This window comes from Xiphias gladius, chromosome 7 (assembly GCF_016859285.1).
Source record: "Xiphias gladius isolate SHS-SW01 ecotype Sanya breed wild chromosome 7, ASM1685928v1, whole genome shotgun sequence".
Classification (NCBI taxonomy): Eukaryota; Metazoa; Chordata; class Actinopteri; order Istiophoriformes; family Xiphiidae; genus Xiphias; species Xiphias gladius.
Genome location: NC_053406.1, coordinates 15876817 through 15889583, shown reverse-complemented (window position 1 = coordinate 15889583; position 12767 = coordinate 15876817). Strand labels below are relative to the sequence as shown.

At 41.6% G+C, this 12767-nt stretch overlaps 1 long non-coding RNA gene across 1 annotated transcript in view; it reads left to right on the top strand.

The window, feature by feature from the left end:
* LOC120792517 overlaps positions 1 to 12326 on the top strand; it is a 36581-nt gene extending 24255 nt beyond the window's left edge. The window contains exon 3 of the long non-coding RNA XR_005707826.1: positions 11858 to 12326. This is a non-coding gene — a long non-coding RNA (uncharacterized LOC120792517). The remainder of the gene's footprint in view (positions 1 to 11857) is intronic.
* The last annotated feature ends 441 nt before the right edge of the window (positions 12327 to 12767 follow it).

Below are 12767 nucleotides of genomic sequence, written 5' to 3'. Positions count from 1 at the left end.
AATTACAGTGTTTGCATAAGTGTGTGTGTGTGTGTGTGTGAGTGTGGATCGCTGTGCCTATGTGTCATTATCCCTCCTGTACTTTTAAGCAGCACAGAGTAAAACACCAGATTACAAGATGTAACTTTAAAAAATGTCTTCATCACTGCTTCTTATAAATGACCACATTTGAGTGTGCAGATATATCAGCAGACAAGGTGAGCCAGTCTGCGTGTTAACCTCATAAGCTGCTGTGAACCACTCATAATAACACCCCTGACAACTCAGTAACCAGACAAGAGGAAGAGAGTAAAGAAGAGTGAGGGAGCAGGATTTAGTCAGCACAGTGCTCCAACACTGTCATTTATAGTGCTCCTCCTCATTGTGCTCAGCCTGAAAATACTTGCCGGGTTAGCAACATTTTGCAACATTTAAGATCATACTGGAAAGCGTTAAGAGCCTAGACAAGGTCAGGGGCTTGAGGTCCTTGCTCAGTCTTTGACATTTTGTGCCAAAAGTGTTTTGTTTTTTTTCTCCTTTGCGCCCCCTATAAGGTTGTACTCTGCTGGTCTGCTGTTCAGAATGCTGCGCTTGTTTTTGTTGAACTTGTGATTCCTGGTAATTACACATGCTGCCACAGAGATGATAAGCATCAGGAGTACCAGAGGCTCCGGGACAGGTTCATTCAACTGAAATGCTATTCTTTCCATTAAACTCCAAGCAAAGTCTGTGCATGCCTTCTCACTTGCATTTCTCTTTGTTTTTAACTCATATTAATGTGACTGCAGAATCTCTTTTCCAGTAGCGAAAGTGTAAATCTCATTCAGATGTTTGTTTCACAGTCCCCAGACTCGCACTAATGAGGTCATATACCACCCCAAACACAGACACAGAACAGAAAAAACACAAAGATGTAGATGCCCTCACCAGGTGTTTCTGGTGCCTCTATTCCTGCCTCTTTGGTGACAGTAAGACAACACACAGCACACACACAGACTGGCAAATAGACACAAAGGCAGGGAGATACACTGCTGAATTTCCCATCTGTCGTGCATAACCGTGCGTGTTTGCACACACACACACTCGTGCACTCACCCTCAAAGAGTTGTAAGCTCCGAGGAGGGAGGGGGCTGCTGCCAAAGGAGGAACAAAAGGGAGGCAAAAGAATGGGCAAAGAGGAAGACTGAGGGGAGAGCAGGGTGTGAGGAGGAGAGGAAAAGGGTCCGCTATCTCGGCAGGCGGTTCAGAGCTTCCTGGCAATGTCACCATGTCATCGCCATGGGAACACAGAACCTGCAGACTCTTTTGGACTAATAGGCAGTTGTCAAGGCAATGATAAGATAAATGCTGCGTTTGATGGAAACATAGAGCGATGGGCCTGATAGGCACCAAGAATCCCAAACAATCAGCAGAGAGCTGCCGAGAGGGGAGAACCGCGCGGGTTGAGGTGCGGGAGTGCAAGGCATGAGGTAGAGAGTGAGCAAGATAGAGGTGGTAGAGAAAGGGTGAGGGGAGAAACGGAGGATGGAATCCCACTGGACCGGCAACGTCACACCTCTTTCTCTTTCTGTGTCTCTGCTGCGGTCTCTCTTTGTTTGCTGGGCCTGTTGGCTTTTTTCTCTCGAGTTCTTGCCTCATTCCCCCTCTTGCTATGTGACCTGCACACTAACACTTGACTGTAAAAACAATCTAAACCTGCTGCTATGTGTGTGATATGTTCATAGACACACATACACACACGTGTAGAGGGGAGGGGGTGTGTGCTTATCTAATGCTGAGGATTGAATTCAGTTAGCCCCAGTGGGATTGGGTTAGGAGATGTCAGAAAGATAGATGGGCATCATGCTACAACACCCCAGCCCCCCTAGACCCCTAAATTGTTTTGCATGTGTGTGTGTTTATCATACGCGAATGTGCACACATAACACATCACATCCACATACACGTGAAATCCAAATCATTTTGTAGGTCATATTTGTTTTACTACACAAAAAGAAAAGTAAGTTCATATCATATTATTTGAAAAGTATGTGTAATATGATTGTCTTGTCTTTTGCATATGGAATGTTCACAATATATTACATTGTGGTTAGTATCTGAAGCAATGTTCGCACACATACTGTGTAATGCAGGATTAGTATTTGTCCCACCACTTGCACATACCAAGATTGCATGAAGCACAGCTAAGGACGGTGACTTTTTCTCCCGGGCCAACCTTGATGCTTGATGTATCCCGGGACTCTAGTAGCTGTCGAGTCCGTCTCACTGATCTTTGTCCTGGAGTAGAGTCCGTCTGTTTGCCCCAAGGATCTCCTCTCCTGATGAAAACTAAAGGCACTTCCAGCTGTAATCTCTTCTCATAACTTTGGTCAAACATTAGAAGAGAAGAGTAAAACATGACACCACAGCAGTGTACTGTATGTCTTAGTGTAAATGTGTGTGCATTTAAGCGCTGAAGCACTTAAACCTCCAGCCTTTGGCCTCTGATCGGGTTCTCCTGTCAGTGTTGTGGTCATGTATTGATTTGCCGACAGTTCTATAACAACACAGTCTGACTTCCCATCTTGGTTTTCTTTGCGCTTCTGTTTCGCATGGTTGCATACACACACACGTGGAAAAGTCATCTGATCCAGATCTAACAAGTCATTTTAACTCTAAATGAGATCACAATCCAAGTTCAACTGCTCTGGATCCTATAAAAGCCTTACAATGTAGACATACATTGTGTGTTTCTTCTGTCTGTCTTTGTCACACAAATGCATGCACACAAACCCAAATGGACACACACTACCTATATGGGTGTGTGTTGTCCGTATGATCTTTTCTCCAGAGAGTCTGATAGAGTCTGATGCCCTGCAGTAATGGCTAGCCATACCTGGCCATAGCTGCCTTCTCATGGCCTCAGGCAACTGCTTAGCAATTCCACTCTGAATACAATGGGCTGCAGGCAGGCATCCACACACACTTCCACACTGACACACACACACACACACACACACACACACACACATCCCCACATCCACATCCAACAGACCTCATTCAAAGCAAAACTCCTGTCCAGTAATGAATTTCCAGACCGCGGAAAGCTCCTTCTGATACACTTCAAACAGGTAATAACAAAAAAAGACAGACTACTCCTTCATCTTGCCCTACTTCCACTGTCTGTGTCCCTTTCACCTCATGAAACCAGGATCAAGACCACCAAAATCAACAGCGTGTGCCTAATTGTATTCCTCATATCAATTTTAAGAACATGAAAACCTGAATGTACTTTTGTAAAACTGTTTCAACATTTTGACTGCGTATCTGCATATTCTACTTCTTTAATACATCTTAATCCAGCTCCCTCTCTCCTTGTCCCCTAGCTTTGTGATGGATTTATTTTTACTTATTTGTTGTTTGACACTGGCTAGTTGTACAAAGGAGTGAGTCGCAGAAAGAACAGGATCCACATATGAAGACATGCCAATCACAGGCAGAGAAGAGAGAGGACAAGAGAGGTGCTACGGCAAGCCTCTCCAACCAACGTTTGAGAAGAGAATACATTTCTGTCACACACACTTCCCGTGTGTCGGATCAGCCAGTTTGAGTCTGCGATAGGAGACACATACAGACACATACACTTGGATACACACACTAGGCATCTCATGAAGGTGGTAGGCTTACAGCAAGCCAACTCAAAGGACAATACATACTCTCATACTGTGAATATGATTATGTCCATACTGGATGATTTCGTACCTCATCTAATGCCAAAATTTACATCTAATGCCAAAATTCAGTGCGAATGCAGAAGGTAAGGTGGATGGACATGTAGCATGTCTGACTTACATGCAGGAGACCGGAGTTTGCATCCTGCAATTAACATTCTCCTTTTTATTAACCATAACCATGACTTTCCAGTTTTTTAGTTGCCAATTTTAAACATAGCTGATTTGCCAACGCCACAGTCTTTCCCTAACCTTAAAGGAATATTTAAGAAATTTTGGAAAAATGTCAATTCGCTCCTTTGCCAAGAGTTACATGAGAAGATGGATACCTCTCTCATGTCTGTATGGTAAACATGAAGCGACAGCCAGCAGCAGGTTAGCTTAGCCTAGCATAAAGACTGGAAACGGGGAAGTATTTGCAAAATCTATCTACCAGCACCTCTAAAGCTCAGAGATCAACACATATCTTGTTTGTTTAATCTGTGCAAAAAACCAGTGTAAAAACAACATGGTGTGGATCTTGTGCTAGACTGTTTCTTGTCAGGACATAGTAACTTCCGGGGAACCAAAGGAGCTTAGTTGTTTCCCCCTGTTTCCAGTCTTTGTGCTAAACTAAGCCAACCCTCTGCTGGCTGGCATATTTATGGTACATACATCAGAGTGATATCCATCTTCTCATCTAACTCTTGGCGAAAAAGCAAAAAAACACGTTTATAGTTCATAGATTGTTTGTTTATATGTTCGTAGATTTTTTTCATCTAACTCTGCAACAAAGTGAATGAGTTTTTCCAAAAATGCAAAAACACCCCCCATTATTATTTAATGTAATTTGTGATTTTGCATTGTCCAATATTGCAGTTCTTGTGTCGTGATAGGACTGGAATATGTCAGTGGAATTAATTGGGTTTTGGGTGATTTCTTAGCCTTCACTGGCCTGAGATGTAAAGTCGAATACTGTTAACAAGGATGTGTGTGTCTGTTTCTGTGTGCAGTATATGAGGGCAGAGTGATGTAGACTAGTGTAAATATAAAACCCTGACTTCCTGCTGTCCCCTCCATTATGGCAGCCGCGGAAACTTAATCTGCACCACAGCTACCTGCCAGCCTACCTCACTCCTGTCTCCCTTTATTCCCCGTCGCTTCTTTCCTGCCGTCCCCTCTGTTTGTCTTTCTCTCTCAGCATCCTCCTTCACTTACACTCCCTTATCCTCACGAGTGTTCCGTCATGTCATTAGTCTTTGCACAAACTGTATGTTTCTTCTCTCAGTGTACAGCTTACGTAACCCGCTTAGGTTTCCTGTCAGGCTGTCTTGCAGTCCCTGTTGGGAGAAAATGACGGGACGGCAGGACATTATGAGACAGACAGATTCAGGGAGAGAGGAGGAAATGGGACAGGAGCAAAGGACAGGACAGACAGGGTGACACATTAGCAGTATGGGGTGCTGTGGGCAGCGGCCTCATCTATTGTCTATTGTAGGTGTGGTGGCCCTTATGCGATTATCTAAGTTCCTCTTTGTTTTTTTTTTGTTGTTTTTTTTTTTTTTTTTTTTACCTTGACCTTGCATGTGGAGGGTATTTTTCAGTCAGCAGAACGCTTTATCTTTGAGAGCAACAATCAATGAGGATAATTAATGATGCCCGCCGCAATGATAGCCTCAGCAGTCATTACCAGGCATTAATCCATGCAGTCAGAGGAGGGTCAAGGCCGGTCGCATCGCTCACCTAGGGGCGGGGCGCAAATTAAAATAATCTACACACTGGCCACTCTGTCAGGCCTTTTCTGATGCATTCGCTTATATTGGACCATAATTAAAGATGGCCCATTGCTAGGTGGTGGGGCACCCGGGTGACAATCCACTGCGATGTCTCTTTAATATACAACACTTAGCCCAGAGGATGACACTAACAGCAATCTGCAGGAACTCATCTCACCTGCAAGCGTGGAAGGGTGGGTGTTTTTTTTTTTTTTTTTTCTCTCTAGATATACTGGGACATAAATCAAATGCACAACATGTAATTTTCTAATAACACGGCGCCATCAAAAATGTGATTTAGCAGTAAATATAATTTGGTCTGGGTGTGGGACGTATCAAGTGGATGTATTATCTTTGCAGTAATGCTGTGCTCTGGGAATGAAATATCACAACGACGTGTTTTAACAGGTGATCTTTGGATAACTGAATAGTGGAGACTGGTATAATGTCTTAATATAAGATATAACATTCGATACTTTGATAAATGATGCTGAACAGATGATGTCTCTGCAAGGGATTCAACAGTTTGTATATAAAAAATAAAATCGGACGAAAAAAAAGAAGCCGATAGTGATCACTGCATATCACTGTCATCTGATCTATTTTCCTAGTAGAGAAGCACAGCCCAGTAGGAACGGTATTATCCTTTCTCTTCTTCTTCATCTGCTTCTGATTGGCTGTAGCACCACATCAGGGAGAGGGAACGGCAGAGCCTCCAAGTGCTCACCTTGTTGTCAAGGACATTTACATTTACAGTTTAAAGTTTGGAGGAGAAATTCAGCTTGATTCCATAATTCATGGGTGACATTTTCATTGTACTTAAACTTTAAGGTAAAAATTGGAAATGTGAGATTTAATTTCCTGTAATGTTTAAATTACTTTTTGCTTGGCCGGCGTCCAAAAGCTGGGAAGCGCCGAGGGGCAGAGAAGAGATGTTTAAGCAGAGGTTGCTCTCACTGCCAGCGGAGAAGTAGAGAGAATCTATAATAATGAAAAATGCATTTATTCTCAGCTGCCATTCCTCCTTTTCTCTCCTCTGAAAAACATTGCAGTGGAAATGCACGTGTGTTAAGTGAGATAGAATAAGGTATGTGTCACATTCAACATGCACATTCAACATGCACGAAGGGGAGAATATCTACATCAAAATCAGAAAGCCTCCAGTGTGTCGAGTTGGAACTTATCCTGAATGATGAGGAAAATCAAACTGCGAGCATCAAGAAGGTCGCTTGATGATGATTGACAAGCTTTGGTTAAATCTCACTCCCTAGCATGATTACGCTGTCTTCATCCTCCAGTAGCTCCCTCACCTTCTGCTCTGTTTGGTTAAAAGGAAGAGGCGTGCAGGCGCAGCACCAGACGCTCGCGTGGTTTCTATCCAGTCCTCCTCACCAAGTTAACTTCTCGTTTTCTCGCTTTCAATTTTCATCTTATTAAACCTATTACTGGTCAGGAAACAGAAGGGCCTAGAGGGTAAGGTATGAACTCCCTTAGTGGCAAGCCAGAAAAACTCACACACGCAGGCTCTGGTAGTAGGAGAATGTCAAACACATACAGCATATGCAAGAAAAATCTAGAAATATTCGCTTTCAGTAAATGATATCCTTACAGTGTACTGAGTCTCCTCTGTAAGTATTTTCCCCTGATTATTTTAGTGAAAACAGCGGTGGAGATAAATGTTTTATATACCTATGTGGAGTAAACACTGCCAGCAGACTTCAGGAATATGGCAGTCATGTTGAACATTTCCCAGCAGGCACTCTTGTCACTGTGACATTTATTTTCTAGCTTACTTTCACATCACATCACTGGTGATTTAGACCAGCAAATTAAACACGAGAAGAGGCATAAATCTCTTCCCTTCCGGCCAGTATAGGCCTACACCTCCTCCAACGGTTTTTATAGTCTCATTTTTCCCGATATAGTAACTATATACACTAAAGTCACAAATGAATTGTGTGAGTGAAATGATTGTTCTGCTAACTGTGTTTTTTTCCATTGTCTTTCCCTATTTCCATCCAATAAGCTGATGGGGAATTAGAGATTAGTGATATGCATATAAAAGACTGTCAGTCATTTAAAATTAATTCTGTAAAACGTCTGATGATGTGATTCTTAGAATGCCAATCTTCAGACATGAGTCGTCATTAGGCAAGAGTCTATTGCAAGTTGTTTATCGCAAATGACTTCTGCTGACTGCGTAGGAGAACAAAATGCTTAGTTTATGTTTTCTGCTTGTTTTCCATTTCTTTTCTGATCTTATTTGGAAAATGATTATGAGGGAAGTAGGAACATAGCTGGAGCACTGGTCGTTCGGTAAGAAATCATCTTACTGTCCTGAATGTCTCTGTCCATTTATGTTATATCGCACAGACAATGCAAGGTCAAAGGCCTGAAATATAGTTTTCAGTGGGTTTGATTTAGCAGAGTATATGTATATAAGTATATGCTGAGAGAGTTAAGATTGAGATAATCATTTGTGTGGGCTTGTGTGTCTGTGAGTATGTGCATTATCCTGCATATTTCTGGGCGTCTGCCTGTTTGTACTCCTGTGTGCACCCTGGTCTTGTCATCAGGTTAGCCAGTATGATTCCTGATATCGCTGAAACCTGCCAGCCAGTTAATTAGAGCAGGCATCCAGCCACCCTGGCTTCATCTGACTATCAGCCACCAAGCCACTTACTCCATAATTTCCTGCCTGAACTGGAGGGCTTTACTATCGCTCACCCAGGCAGATCGGAAGTTTCCCTTTATCTCCTACATAAAGCCAGCGAGCTGCATCCAAACCAAGCGGGCCCAGCAAAAGAATACATATACATTAGGATTACAAGCTGAGGGTGTGACGTTTAGACGCAGATGGGCTTCAAACCCAAAGCAAACAAAAGACGGGATTGTTTTGCTGTCTGTGTGTGTCATGGTAGAAAAGCTGTGGTAACTTTCAAGTCTCAAGTTGTTTTTTTTTTAATTCAAGACACAACTTTGTGTGGTTGTGCATGCATGTGTGTACATTTCATAGTACAAATTTTGCATGTGTGCCCTTGTCTGAGTGGGTGTACTCCCTGTCGTCCACTGTGTCACACCGCCTTTTAACTTTTTATGGTTTTCTCTTCATTAATTGAAAACATGACGGGGGGCTTTCGGGGCCTGATGGATGGAGCAGGAGAATTGAGAAAGCCATTAGCTTTACTAGAATCACAACCTGTCAAGCAGTCAATACACGCCGCTTTATGTGTCTGCAAGCAAAGATGGAACAATTATCCCTTTTATTAGGCAGCCACAGCACGCACAGACACACGCACGTTTGCATGCACGCACACACACACACACACACACACGCACACACACACACACACAGCAAATTGCAAACAAGAGGTGGGCAGCAATAACGATCAGCTAAAATCAGTCATTCATTACTGTCAAGTATACCTAACTCTCAGCTTATTAAAAAGAGGCATAATAGGAGGAAGGAGATCGAAAAACTTAATTAGTAAACAATTGTGATTAGTAACCTTTGGAATAAATAGACATTTTCTGACTTTGACTTTTAGAATAGTGTTATCATCATCAAATGAAACTACAAGTAACACAAAATTTGCATTTAATTTGCATATGCGACCTGGTTCTACACAGACAAAATAACTTTTCAAGTGTCTATACAAACTACTCCACATCTATTTCTCTTTACTGCAAGCTTTTCAATAAGAATCTAGCTTAGTCTGGAGTCATATCACAAAGCTATTCTTTGTGTTTATTGTGTGCTAATGAGTGTTAATGCATGATAAACATATGCAAACACATCATGATCTGGGAGCTATGAATAACACAAACAGCTATCCAGAGTGTCCCTGGCCCCTCAGTCCAGGGTCATGCCCCCTCACTGAGCGGCAGAGGAGCAGGAGGTCACAAGTTCACGACCCAGGGGCTGGTTTAGTAATAGCAGGACACTGCAGGCTGTTTGTGAGGGGATGGCTGGGGCTGCGATCAATACAACAGGTACAGTAGCAGCAGAGAAAGAAGCAGAGAGATGATGTCTGCGGGGATATCAGCATCGTCAGGATCTACAAGCCGTGGAAGACAAGTACATTCACTGTATACAAAGAAAAACCCAACAACTTCAGTGAAATTTCTCATACATGAACCTAGGGATTCCAGTGTAACCATCAAGATCATCAACTAATATTGCAGATAATAACTCAATTTCTGCAGGTACAACTTGGACCTCCTGTTGGAAAAGGCCTCATGTTTGTGTGTGTTCGTGGGAAAGACAGTGAGAATGGCAAAACAAGAAAAGACAAAGGGAGAAAGAGTTAAAAAAAAAAAAAAAATCTTTTTTTTTTTTTTTTTTTTTTTGGTGTACCACCTCTCTGCCATTGCTATATAAGCCGTGGAGCACTTTACATAAGATTTATTACCTCCAAGCAGAAATATTATCTTCTGCGGGTGCCATTCATCACCCAAGCCACGAGACGCTGTGAATGATACCACCAAATTATGTAGATCAGCCATGTCTGAGAGGACGATTCAATTTGGTAACCTTGGTAACCCCAGGTACTCTGAACACGCCAGCTCGCCGACACATACCCATTTTGGGAACATCACATAACCAGTTCAAATATAAAAACACACAAACACAAATATTTCAACACATATTCCAAACATGAGCAGATAGTATGAAAATTAAGACATTTCTATATAGTTTATTCCTTTGTTTCTACAGATCCATTGTCTGAAACCTATTGAAAATGCATAATTGAGCCACACTATTGCACAGGGTGACATGTTCCTTCATTAGAATTAACGTGGGCACTGCAGTTTATTTTAAGTCAATCCCCCATATACCAATCTGCTGCCGTAAAAACTCGCTAATGCACCAAATGTGTATCATTCAACGGGTGAAAATAGTCCCCAAAAATGCACTATTTACGCCCGTTTGAGTAACATTTGCTGAAAACCACCGTGCCCAGCTGTTTTAGGAAATTACTTACTCGTTTAAATTAAATAATGGGGCAGAAATATGATGTAGTTTAAGATTTACATCTTCAGTAGCAACCAGTGATCTTGGGACTGAGTGCTACAGACAGGGTAGAGTTAGTTAAAAAAGGTACTGAGAGAAGGACTAACACATTGTTGGTTTTGGATCTGTCATGGAATTCATTAACAATAACAAAATATAGACTAACATCAGGCTTATCCTTTGAGACGATGATGACGATCATTTCCCTTTTCATGTTATTTCTTTTCATTGGAAATTGAAGACTTTCCAGTGCAAAAGATCTGAAAAGGGAAAAAAAAAAACATGTAAATCTATGTGTATCATAGAAATGTTTATTCATACCCTATAAATCTTTCTGTGATCCCCAGATAGTTTCACATCTCTCTTAGGGGTTGAATCTTCTTGAGGTCCTGGAAAAACACTGTTTTTAGAAACTAATATAACCCTTTTGTTTATAAAAAAAATAAAAAATAGCTGTAGTATATAGCGGATACTGTATTTAATTCTTTCCAGATATCTTTTAACAGTAAGTTGAATAAGAACTTGCTGAAACTTATGTAATAATGTACTCCCGGATTCAAATGTATTTGCAAAAACCTGGCTATAGAGAATTTGGTAAAACAATCAGATAACTACATTTTTAACCTTGTGTTACAACATTCTCTTTGTACCTTCGAAAGTTGTCAGTGGTCCTTCGTGTTTTTAAAAAGTCCTAGACACATCTCTCCATGTCCTTGATCAAAAACTGCTCACATAGTGAAACACCGGCAACCTCCACATCACAACCCCCTGTGGATACAAAGCATTCATGCACAGTATTTATCATATATTTAATTGTTTTGATGCAGAGATTATAGGTTAATTTCCTCCGCTCTTGCACAAATGTTTTGTCTAAAAATAATACAACTTTCTCTGAGCCCGGGTAGGTGTATCATAATTACCAATCATCTCTGAGCGTGTTCAGAAACAGGCATCTTTTCCCCCACTCACAGCCGTTTACTCTAGCGCTGAGCTGACTCAATTATGATGCAAAAGGGTGTTTTTGAAAAGCCTGGCTCATTTCTAATTAAGCCACACACTCATACCTATTTGTAGCTCATGTCCTGACATAATGCAAATGCTATGTAAATTAACTGCACTGATCTCTGCTAGCTCCACACTCAGAGCTCCTCGGAGACTAGCAGGGCATTTAGTCATACTTTATACTAGTTTGGTTTCTCATTGGCTGAACCACAGGCAGAGACAGATATACAGATGCTTCGGTTAGGAAACAGACAGCAATGTAACCTCCAAATAATTCTTTCAATTGTTTTCCATCTCAAGCTTCCTCCTCCCTTTCTTTCTGCTTGTCAATACATTGATCAGTGGTGATTTCAGCTACTTGAGTCATCCTTTCTGCCTCTTCCTCCTGTGGTCTCCAGATGCCTTTACAGGCTACGGCCTGCCACGCCTCCAGCCTGCAGAGCAACCCGAGGACTGTCTCTCCTCCCCTCCCTTTACTCCGGCCCCCAGCTGAGGCTGTTTAGACAGCCCATTAACATGCTCGTTCTGCCGTCACTAAACAATCATACAACGGCTGGTTAGGCATCCGACTGACCGTATCTGAGAGGTTATGGCCCTAACCGTGGCTCTCCTATTGGCAGTGACATGAGGCTCTAACACTTGATATACTTCCCGGCAGGATTCCAGATTCATTTCTCAGGCCTCAGTGACACTGGCTAGAAGGCGTACAGAATAGCATTTACTTTTCTAGCTTGTACTGTGCAGAAAGTTTGACAAGAATAGATGAGTTAGTGATGGTGCTAAGATGTATTTTTGAGCATATTACTTGTAGAGTTTCTCCTTAATAAGGATAGATGGTGTTATACTGTATGTTGTAGAGACTGCAAATCCCTCTTAGACAATTTCATGGTTTTTTGCTATGTAATGTCACAAAGTAGTAAACTGTATATGCTGTATATAAAACCACCATATAAATAAACTGGACTGGTCTTATCAGTTTGAGGCGCTTTGAGGTCATGTTATTACTTTCTGTATGATAGTGGACATTTCTGCTAAAGAGAGTCACAAAGTTCAGATTAAGGTCATGACGAGGTCCTTTTAGTAGCTGTTCTGGAGTTTTTAATCATATCTTCAAACATGAGCTTCATCAGCAACTGGCATTTTTCCACTTGTCCTGAAAGTCTAGCTGTTCAAATTTCCTTAGCATTTGAAGTATTGGTTTTTTGTAACTAATCAAGAATGAAGTCTTAATTTAACAAATTTAGTTTCATTTCAATACCTACAATTTTATAATTCACTTTATTATTAGTATGTGAAACATGAAAAGAA